The sequence below is a fragment of the Phymastichus coffea genome, unplaced genomic scaffold, assembly GCF_024137745.1.
Source record: "Phymastichus coffea isolate CEN01 unplaced genomic scaffold, Cenicafe_Pcof_1.1 PCOF00031, whole genome shotgun sequence".
NCBI classification, from domain to species: Eukaryota; Metazoa; Arthropoda; class Insecta; order Hymenoptera; family Eulophidae; genus Phymastichus; species Phymastichus coffea.
Genome location: NW_026706842.1, coordinates 2,917,550 through 2,943,883, shown reverse-complemented (window position 1 = coordinate 2,943,883; position 26,334 = coordinate 2,917,550). Strand labels below are relative to the sequence as shown.

General features: G+C 40.1%; 1 protein-coding gene across 3 annotated transcripts in view; it reads left to right on the top strand.

Moving 5' to 3' along the window:
* LOC131663155 (uncharacterized) overlaps positions 1-26,334 on the top strand; it is a 243,505-nt gene that overhangs the window by 55,476 nt on the left and 161,695 nt on the right. For all 3 annotated transcript variants that reach the window (XM_058933327.1, XM_058933324.1, XM_058933325.1), the window contains one exon: positions 23,499-23,554. The gene's annotated coding sequence lies outside the window, so the exon portion shown is untranslated. The remainder of the gene's footprint in view (positions 1-23,498; positions 23,555-26,334) is intronic.

The following is a 26,334-nucleotide window of genomic DNA, read 5'->3' as shown; positions in this document are numbered from 1 at the left end:
AAAATGCTGCGTTTCTCCATTGAAAATAACAGTTTATTAAGTCCTTCTACGTGAAAGAAATACTATAATGATATGAATATTACAATAATTTAATAATCTTTAGTATTTCACATCTATAGTGATTTCCAGTATTCACTTTCAACACCAAAGACAAAATAATTTGCTTTAAAGTGCGGTTCATCAATGTAAGTTTTATTAAATTGACTATTTCCAAGTTTATGAGAGCAGCTTTTATTCACAGTAATTTTTTTATGATTTGGAAGAGCAAATTTTCCACGTGAATGGTTCGATAACCCCATAATATGAAAGACCCTATTCATTTCAATAATTCCAATTGATACTTCAACATAGTCCTCTTTTAACTCTACGTATACCGTACACAGATCTGCATGATTTTGTTCTTGGCCAACTGAAGGTTATTTCCGAAGTGATTTTTTGCGTAGATTTCGAATCCCACGTTAAAATTTGTCCATCACTTCTGAAATTTAAAGAGATGAAGATGATGGTTTTTTTATATATTTGAGCTTTTATAAAATCGTGGAAAAAAATGTTCTATAAACCGGGAAAATTATCTGAAACGCCAACTCTTACCCTTCAAACCCACTGTTCAGATTTGAAATATCTTTTTTTCATCGAAATATCGTTGGTTGAAGTCAAGTATTTTAGCAGTTTCAAAATAGCTAATGTTCCTAATACGCATATATTGCATATACGAAAATACTTAACGATATTTTAATAAAAAAAAAGATATCTTAAATTTAAATAATGAATTTTGTAAGGTAAGAGTTCACCTATCAGATGATTCTCTCCGTTTATTCAAAAAAATTTGCCTGTATATAATATCGAGCTTTTGTGTGTGTGTGTGTGTGTGTGTGTGTGTGTGTGTGTGTGTGTGTGTGTGTGTGTGTGTGTGTGTGTGTGTGTGTGTGTGTGTGTGTGTGTGTGTGTGTGTGTGTGTGTGTGTGTGTGTGTGTGTGTGTGTGTGTGTGTGTGTGTGTGTGTGTGTGTGTGTGTGTGTGTGTGTGTGTGTGTGTGTGTGTGTGTGTGTGTGTGTGTGTGTGTGTGTGTGTGTGTGTGTGTGTGTAATTTATGGAAGATGTAAAACTAGCTTATATCATTTGTGTTATATTTAGATAAATTTCATGAATGTTGAATCGTTAAAAACAATTTAGCGATAATTTGTCACTTTATTATTTTGATGTACATAGTGGACATTAAATCAATTCATATTGGAATAATTGTATTTATAATAACTTGAATCTTTTTATCATATATAAAATATTGATAAAAAGCTATTGGATAAATAAATATGAACTAATAAATTTATTGGATACTGTCATGTACTATTTGTTGTATACTTATTAAATATTTATTAAATTTATATGTATGGTAAGGCATCTACTAAAATTACTATTTTAAAAAGTTTAAAAATACTAAAGAGAATAACAAGCTATTATAAAAGTATTCATGTAATCTTTTGCTTTGTCAAAAAAATGTTATGTAAATATAAATATGCACACAAACAATATTCATTACCTTTTTTGGCCTCAGATCAAATCGGAAAGCGCGTACTTTTGGCTAGCGGATGTAACGTTGATCGACAAGTTGTTGATCATGATGACTTTTGGGCAAAGTGTAGATCGTGTGGAAGTGACGCCTGCTCCGTTTTAGCGCTACACAGGATAATTACAACGGCAAGCGATAATTTATGAGAGCTACAGTGGGCGAGCGAAAACTCGACACTCGAATAGCTGGGCATTAAATTTTACCCGGCAGCCAGCTAGCCTTATTAATTTGGCCTGACTGTTAACAAGCGCAGCCCGCTAGTCATCGCCGTTGACTATACTGTCGGAAAAACATGCCGGCTCGTTTTGAATAACGGCAGAACAGTAGCATAGCAGCAGCACTCGCCGGCACATTTATTTATTACCGCCAGCTCGACGACTTATCAAACGTATTCTCGTGCCGTGCGATCGCTACAATCAAAGTGCACGCATTTTCCTATATGAGCAACCCCAACTATTTCGACTATCCGAATAGCGCTTTCACTGAACGCTCACTATGCATGCTCTTCATTTTTAGATTTTATGATTTTCCGAAAAATCATTTGTCCCGTTAGCGAGTATGCTTCTGACACCCTATTTCTATCCGTAGAATGCTAACAATCTCGTCATTTTAGGGATTTCATACGCTAATAGCGAGAAAGATACATGGTTCATTACCAGGTCAGCTATTCACTCAATTGGCCTTCCATTAAAAACTGTCAATTCAACTCATTACTTCGTAAAAATCGATTGACCTTGTGAAAACCAGTCAACAACAGAATCTGTTGTTCTGATGTCACGTCTGTTGGAATAACAGCGGCTAAGTTCAATTGAAAAACATTGATATTCTAATAATAGAACCTGTTTGGTTAAGTTAAATACAACTAATTTAATCGAAAAATGCATTGGTTTTAATGCATGGCCATAAAAAACAATATAGATTCGTGTTATCTCAACAATAATTTGTAAATTTTACTTTTCAAAGTTTATTTTATTTGCATTAATGTTTAATGTATATACGTAAGATTTAAAAAAATAATTTGAAGTCAACTATTTATCAATTCATTCGTAAAAATTCAGTAACATATGGTGACGGTGGCTCAGCTGTTAGCGTAATTAAGTTTTGCCTGACTGGGGCCAAGATCGAACGATTTTTTAAACATAAAAAGTCCATTTTCAAGATCTATTTTTTTAATCGCGCATATTACGTAAGTGAATATGAAAAGATAATAAATTTATGCGGAATATGAAATTGAGATTCTCTCAATCAAAGCTTTGTTGACTAGCCGCTAGGTGGCTTCGCTTCGGGCTCTACAGTACAAAGTCATACAGAGGGCATGCAGATGCGATTGTGTTGTATGTCAGGGGAAATAGCAAGTGTTATGTAAACCGAAAATGTAAAAAAAATAAAGATACGGTTTACTAACGAATGGAAAGAATGAAGAAACGAAGAAACAGAAACCTAAAGTGGAGGAAACAATTTTCAATAGATTCTTTGTCCTTAAAGCCAATTCAACGCGAATACTTTACAGACAGATTTGGTGATGCTACAAAAAAAATGTATGTAGAATCTATATATCGGATGTCTCGAACATATGGGCATCGAATCAACCGTATTTTGTTCTCGGTGTTCAGTTTTTCGGAATTGAATAAAAAACAAAAAATGGATTAGATTCAGATTCATATTCTATAAACGGATCAAAATCCATCAGAAACCGTATTTTCTGTCCACGATTTCAATACTTGTAGATCTTCGAAAATACACAAATTTCACGCTCAAATCCGTCAGCTGTACAATTTCAATACCGCTATATTCTATAAAGTTCTGCAGTGGTCGTAATTTATAATTCGAATTTGAAGATAGATTAATGTCATTATTTTTGTTTTGATTTCAATAAGCATGAAAAATCATGCTCTTTTTCATTTTTTATTCTTATTAATTTTTAACTTCAAATGTTTTTAGATCCTATTTGTATTACAGATCGATAGAATGATACGTATGTCCATAAGGATACACAAAATGTGAAATTTTCTCGAACTCGCTCGTGCAAAGTACTCGGGGATGAGATTTACTAAACCTAATTTTATATAATTTTTTAATTATTTGTGTATTGGTGGAGATTTCGCATAACTTGCTAAATAGAAACATTTGACATAATGCTACTCGTAATATTTTATTCACTTTCTAAGGAGCACGTATGTCAGACGAAATATTAAAATACTAGAAAGTATTTCATTGAAATCCTCAATACTTATTCAAAATATTGAATTTGCAATTATTTTGTTACAGAATGAAAAGCCTTTGTGATTTTCTGGTTGACAAACCTACGGTTCATTTTATATAAATTGCCTACCATGAGTGATTGATTTTCAGAATTAAAAAAGAATAAAAGATTTAATAATATAAAATTATATGTAAAAATTGTATATTCCCTCGTCTGGCATTCATGAATATTTGACGAAGCATTTTATTCTCACAGGCATTTTCAATTGAAAGCTTACGAGTAACAATATGCATTTATCGAATATGTTTTATATGGCTTGTCATGTTCAATGGGATTTGTGTTTTGTGGATTTGATATACACATACTCGATACAGTTTCATGTTCCAATCGGATATTGTTCAAATGTAATCCTGTTAGCAAGTTGTAATTAATACAATTCCAAATATTGAAACTTATATTTATATTGATTTTCTCGAGTAGTTGCGACTCAGGCAAATAGTGTTTCTAGACTGGAGGGTCATCTTCAAAATGGATTATTCGTACGCAGATAACGCTTATCCGAAGAACAACATCTACACTTGAATCATTAATGGGGTTCTTCGACTTATCGTTGTTTGAAAATCAATCTATTTTGGGGATAAGCCTTCGACCTAAAAACAATATGAAGGTATTTTGAAAATCTGGAAATACAAAGCTGCAAGCAAGGGAACAATAGCCAGTGAGCGCAAAAAAGGAAGAATAGAGAGGAGTGTATTCGACAGTACCGCAATCCCGTGCGATGAATTTAAAAGCCGTCTGGCTTGGCGAAAGGTACTGTATTATAAAAGTAAGCTCGAAAGTTTTAATCTGGCTGTAAAACCGCGAAGAAGTTAGTAGCCCCTGAATGGCCCGAGGCGACGAGCCGTGGAACGGCGACAAGGACAACGACAAACGGCCGAGCAGGCGGCCTACATTCAATTGTTCAATTCGAAGCGCGGACAAAGTTGAGGGGGCGCAGCAGCGCTGATACTCCGCTTTCGTCGGCCCGATGCTCATTCCGAGTGCGAGAGTCGCTCCAAGTGGCACGACGTTGGTCAAGGAGGGATGCGCGTGGAAGGAACGGCAGCGCCTTAACTCGGCGGCTCGGCGCGGAGGTGCGCGTGGCCAGGGCAGTCGCGCGAAAGCAGCGAGTAGCCCGCGCTCCCGGGAGCAAGACGATTAGCGGCCGAGTTGGAGGGCCGTAGCCAGGGAATTCGCTCGTTAGGCGCCGAGCTGCATTATTGACGGGCCCTCCAGTCGCGATCGCGTGCTGTGCTCCTCCGGTTGAAAGCTACTTAACGGCCCAAGCCGCGGCGGCTGCCCACGGACGGACGCTCGCTTTGGATCCGATGCACTTATTTTCATACTGCGTTTGCAGCCGATACCCCTCGCGTGCGTTCCTGTTTTTAGCGGCGGCTAAGGCGATCGAGCGGATTTGCCGACTGAACTTGGAAGGCGAGGCGGAGAAGAGCGAGAAAGCCGCGCAAGCTGCTCTCTGCCGCGGCGGACTTGGACGAGTGTCCGGTAGCGGCAGCTTGAGAGCTGGATGGAGGAGCGGCCAAGTTTTCGAGGCTTTATATGAGTTAAGTTGGTCGCTCGAGCTCGAGCGGAGGAAAGAGCAGCTGTCCGCCGCGAACTTTCGGCAGAGCTTATTATATTATCGAGCAGGCCGCAGACTGCATCCCTCCCCGGACAACTTTTCTTCGTAGGTCGCCGCTGCCGCGTCCTCGCTTGATTCGTTTTACTCTAGCTCGTCGCTAGCGCGCACCGCCAGAGCGACGTCGGCCGAGTGTCGGCGACATTTGCTCGTTAGCTCGTTAGTTGCGTGGCTCGTGGGCGCTGGCGAGCGAACGGTCGATGTAAACGCGATCGCGAGCAACAAGTCGGAGCGTAACGAAGCTGGAAGGCGCGCGCGCGCGCGCGCGGCCCTATAGCATGATTAACGAGAACGGCGTCGCGAGCGAGCGAGTGGTCGGGCAAAGCAGCGGGCGCTGCCGGCCATTACGGGCCGCTTTGGTTTTTCGGGGCGCGCTCGAGGCTGCGCGGGCTGCAGCAGCGGCAATAGCCCCAGCGGTGCCGCGCCACGGCCAGTTCATTCGATTACGCGCAATCACCGCGCGCTCGAGCGACGCGCCTCTCGCTTTCGCGTCGAGGCCAGATTCAATTCTGCCTGGCGCGGCGGCACGCACCGCCGCGCAAAAGTCGCGAGAGCCAGTTGTTGTGCGTCCTTCCGACGTGGCCAGGCGGCAGCTCGACGCCGAGGGCGCGCGACGAGAGTCGGCATCCGCGTGAAACGTCACGAAGGCCGCGGGGCTTCTTCGCGTCAGCGCGTCACCGAACGATCTTTCAATTAGTCACTTGGAGCAGTGCCCAAGTGACGCCGGCCGGGTGCCGTCGGTCGGTGCGACCGCTCATCGTCCCTCGCCGCGCGCTGTCCCTCGGGCCTTGGGACGTCGCGCCTTCTTTGCCGAGCGCCTTCGACGGGTGACTTCCGCCTCCTCGTCCTCCCGCCCACGTGCGTCGCTCTCGGGAAATATCATGAAATCCGCAGCGAGTCTTCGTGCCTCGCCTCGCCCTTGCCCTTCTTCTCCCCCGTCTTGTTCTTCCGACAGCTCGCACATATCTCGCGCTCGACCCGCTTCGATCGATTAATCGTGGATCGGCGCGGCCGCGCTGATGTCGTTTGGCGCGCGCCCTTTGATAAGTTGCCAAATCGATTCCGACAGCGTTGCGCGTCGGAAGCACGCCGCGCTCGCAAGCGAAGCACTATATGGCACGAAGCGAAGCGACTCTGCTCGAATGGCACGCGCGCTAGGCAGGCACCCGAGCCGGAAAGGACCGAATACCGCAAACGAAAAAATGCCAGGCAGCCCGTCGGCGCAACAAACTGGCGTTGATACGGCAAAGGTAAACAATTCTGGCTTGTCGCTCGCGAGTCTGCAGTAATTTTTGCGCGACAGAGGGAGAGAGAGATGGGAGGGGGATATAGAGGAAATAAAAGGAGAAGCAAGAGAGAGAGAGAGAGAGAGAGAGAGAGTAGCGCAATGTAAGAAAATGGAAGTGGCTTTGGCGACATGCTCTCCCTTTCTCTGTGATGTGATGAATGTTTGAAGCCGGCTGCGTGAGGGAGCGGTGGAGCGGTTCGCTGCTTGCGCGTAGGTCGTCTTTGGCGTGTATACGGAAAATAGCTAAGAGAAGATATTAGCTTTCGGTGGTTTGGCGGTATACAGCTTGTAGCTCGGAACGCGCGGGCGGAGTTTGGTGCAGCGGCAAAGAGCGGCGAAATAGGCCAGTGGAAAAAGGGTAGCGCTCCTTGAGAATTTACCGAGTGCCAGCGGTTCGCATGTGTGCATATTTTGCCTTTGGCGAAAAACTCGATTAGAGCGGAGAGCCCGAGTCGTTTGCCTCGCTAGGACCGAGCCTATCAGCCTACTCGATAAGCGCCAGACGTCCCTTGGCTTTGCCCGCTCCGACCGACGACTCTCGCGCTGTGCCTGCGTCGCAAAAGAAGCGGCGCCTCCCGGAAAAGAACGTGCGCGAAGCGCGAATACGAGGCATAGTTCGGCATGGCAATGAAAAGTCAAGTTTACAGCGTCGCCTGGGTGCAGCGTGCACAGCCGAGTCGAGGGCTGCTGCTGCTGCTGCTGCTATTGCTGCCACTTGATGCTTACGCAAGAGCCGAGCGTTTGTCACTTTAATGGGGCTGTTATTCGCAAGCGCAAGCCCGACACACGAGCACACGAGCGCAGGAGCACGCGAGCGCACGAGCCCCTAGTCGACTAACATCTCCTGCTCAATTAGCACCCGCAGCAGCAGCCACTATCGCAGAGAGTACGCCGCCGCTGCCGCTCGCTCCTCCTCCGGCTCCCTATATTTCATCGATTTTCAATGCCTCGCCTCGTCTATGCGCAACGTCGCACGAGCGCGCCAATAAGCCAATCCACTTACTCGCATTCGCTGAAATTAAGGCCTTGCGTAGTGTAGCATTCGGCCGACTAGCACGGCCGCCAGCACGCGATTACACGCGCACCAATGTCCCCTCGATAGTAACTATCCTGTCGCGCGTATTCCTGTACGCCAACCTTTATTTACTGGCCAACGTCGATCTTCCTGCTCACCTCTGCGCTATTTCCAACATGGCTGTCTACTCCCACTTATCTAGCTTACCCATTGCGACGTCGTTGACAAACTCAACTCAATTTTTCATTGTGTTGATCACCTATAGTCATCACCTGCATCACTGCTTTGTCTTTAAAGATTTAACAGAAGTAAGACTGATCTTTGCTAGTAAGCAATCGCGGAGATTGCAGCCAAAAACTAATTAAATGTTCACGTAGCTGTCTGTGCATTCAAATTCGTAATATTAAAGTTAAATTATAGACGTTAATCGATTTAACCCGCTTCTCTTACGATAATAATAATTCGCACAATGTTCGATTCCGATATTGCAATAAATAAATATATATATATATATATATATATATATATATATATATATATATAAGTTATAAAATACATTTTATTCACGATTTCAAAGTACAGGCCTCTTTTCGGTTATGCGTACAGGAATTCGTTTACGAGAATCACTGCGAGATTGTGCACATAATTATTTTACACAAACAATTGTACGCAGTAACATAGCGTAATAATATTACTGTGCACCATTGATGCGTATAATAATTATGTGCACGATCGACGGTTTGTCAAAATACTCGACTAAATTGACCATTCCAACCTCATTCCTACCTTATTTCTTCGTTGTATTTTAAACATTAAACAGGCACATTTTCTTTATCTACATTCCTGTTCAACTTTCTTGTAAAAATATTCAATATAGTACAAAACGTAACGAATATGTTGTTCTAGACTTGATAAATAAATTTTAATTTTAGCAAAACAAGAGCTTGCTGGTAAACAACGAAGGCACGAACCTATATATTGAGAACAAATCCGATTTCACAATAACCTTTCACAACGAAATGTAACATAGGAGAGTGTAATAAACTGAACTATATCAACATTCAAAAATATGTTCCAAATTGGTGCGTGCAGTTCGTTTTTTGGAAAGTTTTAATAATCGTTTTAACAGTTGAAAAAAATTAAATTCAAAACTTGCTACTCGAGGAAAGATGCTTTTTATTATTTCAGTTTCTGATTTTCTTTTACGAAAGCAAAGTTCGTTCTCGTTCGCTTGTCACCTATTGGTAATAACGCATAAGAACCAACCACGGCAATCTAATACAATTACAAAATGCAAACGTGTTCAAACAGTACAAGATCTATGATTCCAAAGTTCCTTGAGAGTCTGTCTACAAGATAAGCAGTTTTACTTGATTTTTTAATGTCTATCGCTGTAGAAACGTTGAAAATTAATTTTCATTTTTTATTTAAAATTGATGTAACAGCCGACGTAGATTGAAATCATATCCTAAAGATAATAAAAGTGTATATTATTCGTAAATGTTCTGCAAAAAGTAATAAAATTGAAGGGGACTTAGGCGTGTAATATAGTTCGGCAAAAACAAATACTGTAGAAGCGAACAAGGGACCCGTGTGTTTTTTGCTTGTCTTATCTAGTTGTCGTATCGACGTGGCCGAACAGGAGCATTAGAGCAAATCTTTTCGTCCAATCAAGCATTCTTTAGCCCGGTACTTTCAGAGGATTAGCCGAAATTCAACGAAATAGAAAAGCATTGCAGTCGCCAGCTCTCCAAGTCTGCTCTAGGACAAAGAAAAATACAGCTGTAATCGCAATCAGGATTGTGCCCTACTGCTGTTCGATTGATTGGTCGGAAAGATAAATGAGCTTGAAACCAAGCTACTGTAGAATAACGGCAACGATCCTTTTAAATCCGAAAATCGATTCGATTCATCACGCACGTCAAAAAGGAGGACTTTCTGTATTTTTATGGATGTTTGTGCATATCTCTGGAACCGTTCAACCGATTTCAGCTCTTTCGAAATGGTTTATTAACGAGATGGTTCCGTTTCATTAGTTCAAAACATAATTGCAAAAAGAAATTGACTGAAAGTCGACTTTCCTCTTGAAAAATGTCTATATTAATGATCGCTCACATTCTTTATCGTATTAGATCATCCATTTTTATATACTTGTATGGGAGCTTTGTTGAATAACCAAGGCGCGAAATAACGTATGCTACGCAATAACTTTAGTACATACACAAACAATATCGCCAGTGTATTCACATGTACGATCTTCAATTGAAACGATTGTTTGATCTTTTGAACTGACCTGAAAGTTCATTACTTATTCGATCCAATTTCCTTATTATCATATCCAACTGACAGTGGAAATGGGTGCATTGAATAGCTTTGCATTATTTTCCATTTATTTTATATCGATTTAATATAGACGTGTAAAAGTAAGTTACTTTGAACTTTTACTTGAACTTTTATTTTGATATTAAACAAATATAAAATTATTACGTTGGAGTAAAGGATGGTTCGTTTGAAACGGACTTCATTAGAAACTACTAAGTTTAAAATAAACGTCATGAAACTACCTGTCGACCTCGTGGCTAGTAAAATCAACAACGCAGTTGCATCACATTAGTAAGATCCTTGAACTGATTTACAAACGTCTCTGATTTTGATAAATAAATGTTTTTTAAACGATGCATATCCAAACAAATGGAGTTGTAATTTATATTATTCAAATTTGCTATTGCACAACCACAATCAATCCTTTGATTCACTGAATTTATCTTAATCGACAGTTATAACATAGATTGTTTATACGAACGCCAAGTATCAAAAATTAAAACAGCAAATGTTTTTGATAATTAAGTTTCAAGTAATAGTTATTTTGTTAAATTGAAATATACTGCTTACTAATTTTGCATGTCAATATATTTCATAATTTTTCATGAAAGAATTAGAAAATTAATAACTCAGAAATATTTTACTCTTATCAAAATTAATAATAAACTAATATTTGAACCATAACCTTCAAAAATACATCTTTTTTTAAACTGGCAATGAACATGAAAGCACTCGATCGTCTTGATTTTGTTTGCCACGGACCCGACGAGTATATTTATTTTATACTTAGTAATAGCAAATGGAATTCATTTCAATCGAACCATCTTGTACTCCAACGTAATAATCATTTTTTAATGTCAAACTAATAAGAATTCGAATTAATTTACATTTACTTGCCTGTAAAAGATAGATTTCAGAACGTTCTATATACATTACTGTAATAGTCACCATTAAATACAATAAATCTACTGGCCCGTATAAAATTAATTTCACGATTTTATCTAGCTTATCATAAAGTTTTAGATGTTTGTTTTTTATGTTTTCTAACTATACTTTTAAATTCAATCGTTAAATATGTTTAAAAAAATATAAACAAATACTTTTGGTATGATACGTTGCCAAATGTGTATATAAAAAATAGTAAAATTTCATTGTCCACTCGCATGGTTTTTTTTGATTAACCTCTGTCTCGAGTTTCCCAGCTGTCTCTAGCTGTTCAGCTTTCTGAGCTTGAACTTTTGAAAAAAGAAAACAAATACGACAAATTTTGGAATTCTATAGCAGCTGAAATTCGAAACGTACAATTTGACAACTAGAACAAATTAAAAGGCTCGAAGGCTTAGTAAATATAATGAAACTTTATAGAGTGGTCAGCGCAAATAGCTCCGAAGCTTGCAAGCTCGAGTGAACTCGTTACTTCGAACCTCGAAAAGCTCGCAAATTTTGAAGGCTCGGGTTGACACGGAGCTTCAAGCCTAGCCTTTGGAGAAGCCTACTAGTACCTATGATTTCACTAGTTTGTTTAAAAAATTTTAAGCAAACCTGTTATGTAGGAAAATTGAGTTTCATAACCTAAAGAATCGTTGAAATATATAATTTTAATTTAATGCTTATGTAGAATAATGATGTAGTAAACAATACTCACGATGACTAAGTAAAACAAAATGTACGTTTTACAGTTTCTTATTGATTTATTATCTTCGAAATTATCAATGTTGATAATTCACATAGCGTACGCGATTCTGTAATACTTAGCCCACACACATACATAAAATGGGGAGACTTGAGTGTTCTTCGATTGCGATTAAAATCGGGAAAGTTGAAGTGATCAAAATAAAACATAAAATTTACGGTATCTCGTGATGGCAAATGCTCTTACTCTGCGCGCGGGAGTACCAATATTGTTGGCTCAATCGCTTGGCTTTGCATACACGTTGGATAGATGATAGGCGAAATATGTTGGTGGGGAGAATCACGTAGCCGCGATGTGCACGACTCTACTCGCCGGGCGCAGTCACCACGAGACAGCGCGTTGAAGCCAATAAGACTTGAGCCGCCTTGGCATCATCCCCCATCGCCGTAGTTGCTCGGTTGAGAGCGAAGCTTGGCTGTGCGTGTGCGGTGGGCCACGTTGCGGCAATCACGTTAACAAGTAATCTAGGCTGAGGGGTCGTGCGAGAAAGCTGCAGAATCCGAATTTTGGGCTTTTGCATGTTACAAATAAGCGAAAAGTTACCACGCCATATTATATGATTGCTGCAACATTTACCTTCTACATATTTAAAATTTAACGTGAGTAATAAAAATGTTTTTTTTTTTATTACAGGTAAGTGGTATCCTGCAATATGCTGTCCTGTGGTCTATTTAGAATGCAGTGAGTATATAATGACTGGCAATCGCTCAAAAGCAAAGTTACCACCAGATACTAATAGCATTGGTGAAGGCTTGACGATTATGCATACTCGATGCTGATACGGATAATGCAAAAGGACTAACTGATGAAAGGAATTGTTACATCCTAACCAACGTAACAGAATATTGATATGCAAACTTTGACACGGTGCCATGTTTTAGGAAGCCACGACGTACCCATGACGCAGCGTTTCAGTAATATTTTGACATTGATGATTCATCAAGGGAATATTTTATGTATCAAGAATACGGATGCTGGGTGGGTAAAAGACACGTTAAAAGGAAATTTAGCAGTATATTAGTTGATGCGCACACATATACGGCAGGGGGGGGGGGGATTGGAGGAGAGAACAGCAAAAAAGTAGCGAGAAGCTTTTTAGATGAGGCGGCGAATGAATTTAAAATTCACATGGCAGCGTTCCACAAATCCAGCAAAAAGTCGAAATAATAAAGTAGCGGAGTGAGGTCGCGCGGGCTTGGGACGCCAGCGAGAAAAAGTCGGCGAGACAGGAAAAGAGAAGCTCTTTTTTATCAGCGAAGCCCGACATTTTCGCGCGGCCGACTGCACTCGGCCGTTATCGCAGCGACATGACTCATATATATCGCGTACAGGGGCTGCGCTCTCGCGTCTATGCATTTACGACGATCGCGATACCTTGTTTGCTCGCTCGCTGCCTACGCATTTGCTCGATTTAGCCAGGAGAGTTCAGCCGAACCTCAAGTTGCCGCAGCTTACGCGTCGCACAACCTTCGATCTCTTCCATTTTTCAAACCAACTCTCAGAGCCATCATCCCTCCTCTCCTTGCTGCTGTCGACTCGCTGGATTGGGCTGTTTGCAATTTCTACAGCTACTCAAACGAACTTATATTTCAACATCAGTCCCGCTATGGACCGAAGTTTTACTTTATCATCCGACTGTGTCGTAATTCCAACTGCTCAAATCCAATGGAGCAATGAAACTGCGCGTCGCATATACGTCGCTGCCAAGCCCATAACTAGCCCCATTCATGGCAGCTTTCAAGTTCATCCAAAAATGTCATTAATTATCAATTTACTTTTTATTCGCCTCCCGCGAATTACTTGTGAACATTCACAACTGAATTTCTGCTTTCATCGTCCATTTTCTTTTTCGGCTATTCGTTTTGTTTCCTTTTTGCGTTTCATTAATTTGGTGAATGCCGCATTTATCTGATCAACCTACTTGATCGTTCTCCATATACAGAAGCAGTTTTCAAAGATTTTTTCAAAATATTTCAATCAAATTACATCTCTACAAGAAATTCTACCAGCGAGTATTATATAAATCATAATATCTCAACGCATGAATTTGAACAATGGAAAGAAAAGAGGTAGTGTGTGCTTTGTGCGAATAATAAATTGGTGTATTTTGTTGCAAACTATTGATATTTATTCAAATTAAACTATCAACTACCATTCAGCCGGCATAGGAAGGCGTCATCTAAGGGCACTCGCAGTACCAGCGTCTTGGCCCTGGACACCGCCCTACTGTTTTGCCCCTGGTTGAAATGATGTCATAGGTTCAACTAATCTTTTCAATAATTTTTCTGATACATCTCGAAATGAGTAAAAGTTCATCGATTGTTGTGAAAAAGTCGGTGCAAATTCTATTTTTATTTATCAATGAGTATCCTATGGATATAGTAGTAACAGCATGATTTTTTTATGTGTATATATACCAATAGAATCTCAAAATTATCACATAAAAGGTTGAAATAATTTTATAAATAACAAAAAAATACATGAAAATAAACGTACGAAGCGTGCTAAATAACACTAGTTCAACTAAATTAGGAGAGTTGGTTGAAATAAATTTATAAATTAATGTGCACATAGCAATTATTCCAAATAACTTAAAACCTGAATTTATTTGTACCTTAAATAGATGGAGTTATTACTTTCTTAAAGTAGAAGCTTTGTTATTAATATTTGAAAATTTTTTTGAGTTTATTGCTACATTTTTTTTGTTTTTGTTTCTGTATATTTTAATCTTGTTTTTTAGATCTAAACATATTGTATTTAATTAAAACAAAAATGTCATAAAATATTAGAAATTATGTGCAGACGACAAAATAATTTTGTTTATAACGTCTGTCTGTGAAGTCGTGTGCATGTGTGCGTGCGTGCGTGCGTGCATGCATGTGTGTGTATATATTTTTAATCGGTATGTTCTTTCTATTCCATAGATTTGAATGAAACTTTTTTTAGGTTTGTAAATCCTTCAAACTAGGTGGAAAAATTATTTTGAAACAAATGAAAAAAATTATGTTAAATTTGAAAAATTTAACAATTATTTTCGAATTTGAAAAGTAGCTATAAAATTTTTTCTAGTTGCTAGATTTGATATTTGGTTTTGAAATAACTTTTCTATTGATAACGTAAGTACTGCATCCAATCTTAGAATTGCCTATAATGTATATACATTAGAGTATTATTTTATGTTGTTTATAACTAATATTAATTTCTTATACATAAGAGTATAATTATTATAAGCTTCTGCAAAGATTTCAAGGTTTTCTAGGTTGGCCTTAAGGTTTTACACTTAAAGCAGCTTGAAATGGTCTTAAAAATGGGTTATAAACTGTTTTTAACACTCTTGCTACTCTCGGATTTGGCGCGCGTGCATTTATTGTTTGTCAAGTCTCGAAACCCTAGTAGTTTATTGCCGCTAGTAATAGGCGCGCCTGTCGCTGTCTCGGGACTGATCGGTGTCTAAGCTCTTCGCGGGATCGAAGGTTTTGAACATGTAAAAGAAAGTTTGGTTTTCCCCAGTTTTCACTATTTGCGGTTGCGTCTACTCTACACGTGTTAGCTTTGTGTCAGACTCGTGTCACGTGTCTCTTATCCTCAACAATATATATTTACTCCTCAAACGATTACGTAAACAAACATACAATTTTTATAATGCTGCACTGTCATAATTTAGTGTAATTTTTTATTAATGTTATTGTTCCGTTTTTTGTTTGTTGATTTAATAAAGCCTGATAGTAATGAGGTTAGCGAATTTGCTGACGAAATGTCGTTGACCAAGTTCAGTGACTAAAAAATTTATTTTATTCACTCATTTCTCCCTTGTTAGTTGTAAGATTGTCAAGTTAATTGAAAAACGTGGAGGGAAACACACATACAGTGGATGAATTACATATTATATTATATATTAAAATATGAAATTCCTAATTAAAAATATACTAGAGCTTAAACGTAAGGCATATGTAATATTATTTCAATATGTTACATAATATGTAACATTTATTGTTTTATAGATATTATAAATTCATAAAACAGATTTTAATTAATAAACATGAATTTTTATGTTTCTCGACCAACCATTGATTTTTGTCAATAACTTGGGACTTATATTTATTTTAACTCGAGTAGCCAAATTTAAAACGTTCGTACAGGATGCATTGCCGATGGATGTACATCGGCCAAGCCTCTGTGGCGTGAGCAACTTGACCCAAGAGACCACTGCAGGACTTTGCTGCTGGAGGGATAATTGCGTCTAATCAGCGTTTCGTGCATCGCTCGCCATCGAGTTGATCGTCAACCAACTAGAACCACACTGTGCTCTCTGCCGTTTAAAATGACTTCGGTTTAAATCGGCTGCGTGGCAGGCGCCGTCCGAACGTCGGTTTTTCCGGGCGCTTGCGCAAGCGCATAGTCAACTCCGGGCGCCTGGCTAACTGTTCGTTCAACTTTCAAGCAGAAAGCCACAGTTTATAGTTGGGAGGCTTGCCCCGGGATGACATTTGCTTCTCCATACAACGGCCATTCAAAGCCGAAAACTCTGACGGATGGCCTGCTGGCGAATTTCAGGCGAGGGGAATAAACGAAGCGCGCGAGCTAACGAAAAAAAAGAAATAAACAGTTTATAAAAGGAAATCGTATGGGTTTTCTGGGAAATAAAGAAGGGAGTTTACGAGATGGCTGGCTGAGAGAAAGCTGAGGTATCGCGAGCTCTCACCGGCAAGACGAGGACGAAGGTGATTAGGCAGGTAGGCCGTCGCGTCACGTTGCATGCATGTCGGCGGTCAATAAGAGGCGGAAAGGATAAATCGAGCGAGGCGCGGTGTCGCGAGTCTGCGGCGCGCAGCGGCCGGGAGCAGAGCAGCGCCGTGCTCGTGGTCGCGCAATTGAGCTCGTAAAGCCCAACGAGAACGAGGCCCCATTTCCCAGCCGTATCATATTTTCAGCTCCCACGCGTGCTGCGTACCCCTGCTAATTGCTATGGTGAATTCATAGTGGCAACTATACCGGTCTAACGCCGCAACTGCCGCCAAATGCTTACTTGTTTGGAATCGAGCGCTTTTTGCCCTTAACTTAGGCACAAGCCCCTGGCGTCGCAGCCCGGTTGTCTTTAATGAGCCTCCCCCCCCCCTTTCATCCACCCGCCCCTCCTTTTCTCGCTCCCTCTCTCTCACTAAATGCGCGCGCGCTGATTGAATAATCTTGCAACATATCGCTCGGATTACATTTACAATATTGCACGCATGCTATGTACTCTTTTACTCGTAGGTGCACGTAACAGCACCGTTATTAATGTTGCCGCTTGATATTTTTAGGGGCTGATTACGCCAGTCGCAACTCCGTTAATGAAAAATACAATATATGTGAGCGATGTATGTGCAGTTAAGAGCGTATTTCGCGTGAGCTGCTTATTTCATATCAAAGCGCGCGATGAACGTTCCACCGTGAATAGTCCTCTATTATAGCATATACTACTTTAGCGCACAGCTATTTATCAAATTTGCAAATCCAATGAGTTGATATATAAAGGATCTCTCACTTTCTCTCTCTCTCTTTCTCTTTCTCTCTCTTTCTCTCTCTCTCTCTCTGTCTCTGTCTCATATACAGTCATACGAGTTTATATCTTTCGTTAACAATTTGATTTTAATTGATACGATCTTTGCCCGATAATCCGTGTATTTTAACCTCCTATTGATATAAGGTTTCAGATATATCAATTACGTAAAGGTAATAATAATTTTCAAGAGTCGTAATATTTATTGCTGTCTCTTCTTTAAGATATTAATATTCAATAATAATCAACTATATTCAAGTCAAAATTCCGATTGTTCATTTTAACGTTGCATATATATTTGCATACATTTTTCGTAGATCAAAAATTTTTTAACGTTCTAGCTACATTTTTTTATTTCAACAAATTATATTTTTTTAAAATACATACATTCTAAAACAGAGTATAAACACATAAGTTAAAATGTTTATTCTTGAAATCCGTTCGCATTGATTTGTTTAAAGAGTCGCGTTAGTATTGAATTATTGTCATAGTCGAAAATTTCTTTTGTGATTTAAAAGTAGCAATTAATTAGAATGTTCTGTAGCATAGCGAATAAGTCTTTTCTATCAAACAATGAAATGGTGATTTTACATTATTTTTAATAATGAATCATTGATTGAAATATATTTAAACATAAAATCTGTAATCAAAATTATTTATCACAGAAATTGTTACTTTGTTCCTCAATTACTTAATAAAAATAAAATGGAAAAATGAAGGAATAATTTTTCATTCGCCTACCGTCTCAGCAAGCCAATCATCCAACGTCTAGATATCCATCTCTAATTGACCAATCACAACCAATGGAGACTTCACTCTTCAAAACTGTCTTCTTCAAAAAGAAAAAAACTATAAAGATAATCCTCAGTAATATTAGTATCAATCGTCCCAATCATCCTCAATATCAATGGTAATTTTCCACTTCTTTATTTATCAATGGAAAACACTTTTAGTTTTCTATCAAACAATGATGAAGATCTTAAAAATAGATTATGATTTCCTTCGTCAACCTCTCAATTTCCATTCTTTATAAGTTTCGAAAATCTCGAATATTAGTAAATAAGTTTCTATATTTGAGTGACAGAAACGTAAAACATTAGTTGATAATTATAGCAAAGTGCAGTGCGTTGAATTATCGACTAATTTCACCTTTTTGTCCAACAAGTATTGCAATAATCGATTGTATTATTTATGATATTCAGTAGTGAACTCAGCTCCAACTTCAAATTTAGATACCGTAATATTTATTCTATACCTTTTCTAGATGTTCTGTACACTTTTCTTGAGTTTGCAATTCAAGCCAATCCCACCGAAAATGAATGTACATATTTCATATGAAATATGTATATTTATTACAGGTTGGGAATCAGTTCTAATGTCGCCTCTTCCATAAGAGCCGCTATGTTATAAAAAGTGAATTATTTCGATTGCTTTTCTTCGAAATTTCGATGGTAATGGATATTTTAAAAATTCAAGGTCATTTCTCATACGTTAATCTATCATAGATTTCAGTTTCATCCCGATCAGCTTATTTTGCTCTTTCATGAATGTGCTTAAGACTTTCATCGTTCAAATCCATCATCATCAATTGATATGTAGAAAACAGCGTTTTTTATGTTCGAGGAGGCGTTAGTTAGCCGTCTGTGCTCTTGATATCGATTTGTAATTTGGCCTGACGTCGCTTGTGCCGGCAGCATATGCAGAGCGCTCGAATGAATATTTACGAGCTCTTACAACGTCCGGCAACTTGCGAGAGAGTAGGCGTGGAGGAAGCAAGTGCAAAAAAGAGCTGCCGCGCCGCTCTGACACCAATTGACTCTGTCATTACGACGCTGTGATTTGCATGCCTTGACAGTACGCACACACTTCATATCTAAATTAACATCATTCAAAATTATATGCACTGTGCCAAGCTGCCGTGACGCTCATTGTCAGTTCAACACTTTCAACAATTGAATCTTAAGCAATAAATTAAGATCATTCTCATGTATGTATAATGAATACATACCTTGAAACAGCGTTTCTAAAGAATTTGAACGATGTGCGCACTTAATATTTCGATAAACCATACTCCGAAGAATTTTTCTCCTGAAAATAATTTTCGAATTTTGATTGAGTTTTCAATGCATTGCTATTTAATAGCTCTGCTAGGATCGAAAACTGGAAATACGCAAAAATATGGTTTCATTTCGATATCCCGTAGATTGCTCAAAACGTGCACGCGATATGAAATTTTCATGAAACGGTTCCAAATTCCCGCACTTTGTTCATGGTCGTATAGTAGGGCCGATTAAAGAGTTTAATTAGTAACGATTTCGGATCATTGCTGATTGAATGAAAACGTAAGAGCCCCCAATTTCCAACTACAAATAATCACGAGAGCATTTGTAGCTAGACTCTAATAGATTCTGCTGCTCATAATATCGCCTCAATGCAAGGCTCAAGTCAAAGAATAGATGAAGTTCTCTTCTTTTATTAGTCACCCCTCAAACGAGTCACTGCGATCGGTGTACACAAAAAGAATCAGTAGAAGAGTCAAATATACATGAAATCATGCAAAAAATAAAAAAAACGACTGTTTCTTTGTTAAGCTATTGTGGTTATTGTTGTGGAATGGAGTGGGGTGGAAAACGAGAACTTGAGCAGCTATTACAAGACTGAAAGACTGCATCCAGCGCGCTTGGGACCTCATTAAGGCGAGCCATTTGAAAAAAGCTTCCGGGTTAATTTCAAGAGAAAAATCGTACGGTTGTTCGCATGTACGAACTGCAGCAGCTCAATTAGCAAATCCGAAGAGGTTGAGCGCGAGATATTCTGATCGCTCAAGGGGAATGAATGCGAGATTTTTCATTTGGACCAATTTTTAAGAACGAAAGCGATTTTTTGCTCCTTCACTAATGGGTGATTTCTCTCTCCCTGCGCGTGGCATTATTGCGCTGCTGCTCGGGAAATGAGCTAGGAGTATTGGAGCGTTAACGAGAAGAAACTCGAGTAAGCTGCTGATGAGCTTGGCGAACTATAATATAATGCAGTGCGCGCCACTCGCTGACTAGCGAGAGCGGAACCAAGCCACCTTTCTACCTCCTCTCTCTCATAAGGCACAAGAACGACTGCAAACGAGCTCATTGTTGCGCCAGACGTCGTCAACTAATTGCCACTAGACGCCTCCGACATACTTTTTTATACAAACGTCGACTGCGTCTATTCTCAGTCGCTATACCAGTTGCACTAACCGGATCAGCTCAGTCCTTCATATTTTGGTCTTTTCATCCGCTCCTTTGCTAGATTCGCTTGTGTGCTCAGCAAGTTGCATCTTTGCCTTTCACTTATTCGATATGGTTTCCAGTAAGAAGCATTTTGAAAAGAAAAAAAAAACATGACAAACCATTCCGAGAGCCTATTGGGGGCTCTTCGAACATACGAGCTACCCTACCCTCGCGTGGAAAACAGACAACAAACGCGTGTACACGAGCGCGGGAGAAAAGATGAGCGATAAACTAGAAAGCGTTAATTGTTTGAATTCGCGTTGCTCGGCGGTTATTTATGGCAGTTCGCTGCGCAGTCAGGCGCGCAATGAATCTAAAGCTTTGTGGCTTTTTGTTGCAACTGTCCAATTCAAAAGTTGGAGAGCGGCCCGCAGAAAAGGGACGCATAATGTACGACTCACGCCAACGCTACCCTCCCTCTCCAGCCTTCCAAACTCAACGACATCGTGGATTTAACCTGTTGTGACGATTAAATAACCTACGACCACGACAATTCAATAATTGCATTTGCCATTGGCGCGATTCACGCAAAGTTATTTCCAACGGTGCGGAGAATGTTTGCGGAGACATTCAGCAATGCTATGTACGAACTGTACATCGTGCAATAAGTATTACCAAATAAGAGCATTAAAGCTCAGTCGACTACTGTCTGACTGCAGTAGCATGTAAAATTGAATTTACGAGCGTATCAAAAGTTTTGTAGTTCCGCGGGCGTGGATTTGTGAAAATGCCGGGAGCTAGCTGGCTGTCTGCAGTCTGGTGATCAGCATTAAAGTTGACACGCGTATAACGTAAAAAGTAAAAGGCAAAAAGGCAGAGCCGAGCACAACGCGCGGGAGTGCGGATCCTCTGATCTATCACCGGGGTGGAAGCAAGTCAGGCGGCGTGGCACGCGTTGTGTGTGTGTGTGTGTGTGTGTGTGTGTGTGTGTGTGTGTGTGTGTGTGTGTGTGTGTGTGTGTGTGTGTGTGTGTGTGTGTGTGTGTGCGCGTGCGTGTGAGTGTGTGTGCGCGCGCGCGTGTGCATGTGTGTATGTGTGAACGGCCAAATTTATAGCAACTGTACTTTACGATCCGAGCGTGCCATGTATGACCTACAGATTTTCGTATGCTACGCGTTCTTTTCTGGGATTTACATTCTGTCCTCTGCTTACACTTCTTTATCATTGTAGCGAACGTACGGGCGTAAAGCTGCATGTAAGGTCCCACTCTATCCCTGTCAATCGCTCTGTTAGCTGCCGTTACACTTCATTTCTCATTTTTCCGCTCGATTACCTAATCCATTTCAATTAATTGTTCGACCAAGCAGTACTTTATACGTTGAATTTGTTCAATGAATACTATTCTTGGCAAAATCTTCATTGTCAAGATTTTGTTAACTTCGTCATGATGCCTCATACCGAATTGCGACACTAGTAGATTTCATGGCAGTGCAGTGAAAAGATTTTTTTTCAACTTTAATTCATTCTCCATACTGACACAGATGAATCGTTGATAAGTACAATCATTGCAGTGAATATTTTTCTAAATACATGTTTCATCAGAGTCTATTATCCTATTTTTAATTTATTCCTCTTAAATCATATTACATTAAATATTGTTCACGGATTTTGAAAGCTCGTGCAACGCATTTTGTATACACATATTGTGCTGAACAACGGGAATCGAGAACAATCAAGAACCCATGCATAACATTACGTTGTTCCGAATTCAACTCAGTTTCATATGAATTTAACCCGACACAATACTTTTTCAAAGGTTCGTTGGACATCGTTTAATTCGTGTTATGTGTATGCTGACGAAAGACACCTACAGATTATGCGAATTTAACTTTTGTATATTTGTATCTGTTGGTTGAATTTGGATCAATATTACGTATAAAATAACTGTATTTTAAGGCATCACTTGAGGATACAGAACTATTTCTTATCATTCCATAATGAAAACATTTTATAATAAGCGGAAATTTGTGGAGAAGTATACTTTATGTAAAGAGAGTTAGCGTTTAAATAGGATAAGCCCAGAATCGAGAACAAAAACTTTTAAACAGATTCTTAGAACTTGGATAAAGTTACAGGAAAGTTTGTCGAAATCAAATCTTAAAGTATTAAATTTTAATAAAACAACATCATACGTCTTACGCTGGTATAAACTACCATAATAGACGTTCCTTCATTTTAAGATAATAATCGCAGCGCTATATATACCTCCTTATTGCGCGCCGTCAAGTATTTGCATTTGTACCATCTCCATTTCAGTGCAAAGCACGCATTCTGGAATAACTTGCCATTTGAATTATAAATTATTTGGAAAATGCCGAGTGTTTGGCAATTAAAACGTGGAGTGATTGAAATCGACGGTAATGAAAGTCACGAGATAGAATTGAAGTTTCCCAAACTAAGTAAATATTATTGCGCTACTTATTTACGGTTACATCAAAAAGAAGAAGACTTAAATCATATCGTTATAATAGGCGAGGATCTAACACAAAGGTTGTTGCACAGTGTTACTGTTGAATCCAGTTCGCAATTTCCGGATGAAATGCTTATTACCTCGGTAACTCCTCTTTCATCTTCCTTTTCACATTATGGCGTATACCGCCAAATTTTATAACAATAGACGCTTGTTAATGAACACATTTAGACTTTTACTCGAGTTTTCTGGTTATACCGGGAACGACTTTTGCGAATTAAACAAGTCATGTTATACGTCGTAATTTTGTAGAAATTTAAGACTTTGCTACAATGGCATTTTCACAGTGTATAATTACTGTATACATTATTGTTCACAATGTATAATCACTTCATCATGTCTTACGGCCAGCAGCAGTTTTACGAAAAATGACATTCTGTTGCGAATTGCAGATTCATTCACATAGAATGTCCACATTACTACAAGAGTTTTCATTGAATGCAGTTTTTTTTTGTTCACAGGTACGGAAAATCATCGTCAGCGTATTTTGGAGTGGACATATTCTATAAATAAGAAGGTAAGCAGTTCATTGAAAAACACTTAAGATAATTGAATACTAGATAAGCTGCCACGTCTGCATATTTTGTACTTATTGTGTTGTGTGAGTCAAAATCTAGAAGGAGAATAGCTAGCCTGCAGGAGATTGATGTTGATGAAACTGGTTTTCTCAAGGTTTCATGAAAATTGATTTGCTGCAGGTATGCTGATTTTCTAGTTAGTTAGTGCCTTAGCTTGATAATGAGAAGTGTTTTTAATCAATCGACGATGAGCTAGCAATATTTTCGGAATGAGCCGATGCTATAGTAAGAAGCATTGCAATCAAGCGGTATATAGATAGTGCCGGTATTACTTGCGCGAGCATTTAATTCCGCGTCATTCGTTGAATTCGTAAGCGTAGCTATGACTAACTTTTTGTGACTGTCACATAGGTGAAAAGCTTACATTGAAAAGATTTTTATCAGGAGATAGCGCTTCAAAAAGGCCACAGCCTCCTGGAGGAGCCAAGTAGAAAGGTATCGTTGAACGAGCGCAATGGCGTCCTACGTTTACTACTAAACAAACAAATCGAGTAGCAGCAGTAGCAGTATCCACAGTGCAGGATCTGCCGCTACTGCGTGCACGGAATATATGGCGCATTGGCATTGCCGGCTGCGACGTATATCGGGCACTGACTATTTATTGAGTTGTGTACTTGAACGCATAAATTGTCATGCAAAGCCTCTGGCGGGGGCCAGAGCGGTACTGCGATAGCCTGTCCGCATTCTGGCCCACGCGTTATTTAATCCTTGCTTATCGGCGTACAATGATGAGAGTGAGAGACTGACAGAACTAGGGATAGAGCGAGCGCCGATTCAATATCTCCAACGGCTGTGCGTGCATATAGCGATTCTCAGCTTGTTCTGTATCCGTCGACGACCATTGGCGTATCCACACACGGCCGCGATAGATCTTCGTCGACGTGCGATCAGCGTCGACGACCCCATGATTTTGGATATTGTTTTTATTGGTCGATACGCGATCAGTTGCCAATGCGAATCTGATACGAATGCGCAAGCTCAGCTTGGGGATTAAGCCGTCCGCAGCAGCCGATTGTTTTTACGGGCGACCAGAGCGATCGCCCGCGTTGCCCGGAGAGGGCGTCATTGGATCGTACGATCGTGGAACGGGTGGGGTCGAGGGGGGTGGGGGCGGCGCGGTGGGGGTAGCTACACTCCGATAACGCGCCAGCGAGTGCCCAGCTCTTGTCCGCGGGCGTCGTTTGTTCTCTCTGGCCGTTATACATAAAGGCTACGCGCCAAGATTATTCTCTGCTCGTCGACCCCGCGCGATGAAAGATCGCTTTCATATCTCTACACCGGTGCTCAACAATTTATAACCCAATTACGTCCATTGATTTTCCCAGCGCGCCACCTCCGCGATGCGTTGTTTGTACCTACTATTACTATTAATTCACGATCAATCGTACAGTTATCTGTATTCAAAGACCTACATCTACACTGCACATGGAGGTCATTGGATAACTGCGGCTGTTCGCGGCATCTGTGATTGCGAGATAAAACACGTTTTTTATGGAGGTGAGCGCGCCTGCAGCATTTGCGCTTATGCGCAACGCATATTTGAGAAAAGCGCCGCGCCGATGGTTGAGCGACACGTTAAAGCCCGTTTGTCTTCGTTGACAACGGGACATCCCCCAAATCGCCCTCGCCCGTCGAACGAGGGGTCCCGCGCGTCGGGTGATAAAAGACGATAGTCGTCGGGCCGAGCGCCATTAAGTAGGAAAAGCAGGCACGTCCCTTGCGTTTGTCGATGAGCCATCTTCCCAATCAGCGAACGAGGCCTTGCGACGACGGCGGAAAGAGTGGGGCGCTTTTCCACGGTCTTTTGGCGGAAAGACGGAAAGACTCGGTTCGATTCGTGTTTGAAGCTCACTTGAGACGGTCCACTAGACCGACTACTTTGGACTCTTCGAGATTAACGACGGTTATCTATCACCTAAAAGACAATGCGAGCGACCAGCCACGCGTTTAAGAGCCAAGAACGGGCGATACCCGCTGTCTTGGTAGTGTGACCACTTCAATTCCTCAGGTGGTAGAGCAGCGCTAGAGCTGTCTCCGTTTCCGAGGCGTCGGAGTTGCGTCGCACCTTTCCATCTGGGAGCACCTTCCTTTCTCTTTCATATAGTCAGTGTGCTGGTAAGCTAAGTAAAAAAAGGATGATCAACCTATCCCGCATCAATAGTTTGTAAAGGCTCCACGAACCTTATTGTTTCTTCGTAGACGCATTTAAATTGTGATAATTATTGCGTCTGTTGTAAACCATTAAGACATCGGTCTTTTCTATGTGTAACACTTTGTAAACTGCGAGCTCAAGTGACTTAGCTGGAAACCCTACCATGACTGGGGTTTCTATGTCGGACGAGTAGCAGTAACTCTATTTGAATTTTCTTTGATTTTATTAAAGATTAAACAAAATAATTTTCATCTTGATTCATTCCTTCATACGGTGTACACTACTCAATAATAAATTATAGCACTCACCTCCATTTCCCTTCAATATTATTATTACTCGAATGAAACAACATTTACAAGTACACTACAATAACATCGTATAATGTAATAACATTTCAGCATAACTTGCATTTGCTGTTCATTCGTAAGTAATCAGCCTTCCTTCACTCCTGTTTAGAATAACTTGACGATGGTACTCGGAGATAAACTTTGCTTATAATACTATAGGAAACATTCAATTATTCGTCTGATTCATTGTTTATAATGTTTTAATTTTAAATTCGTTATA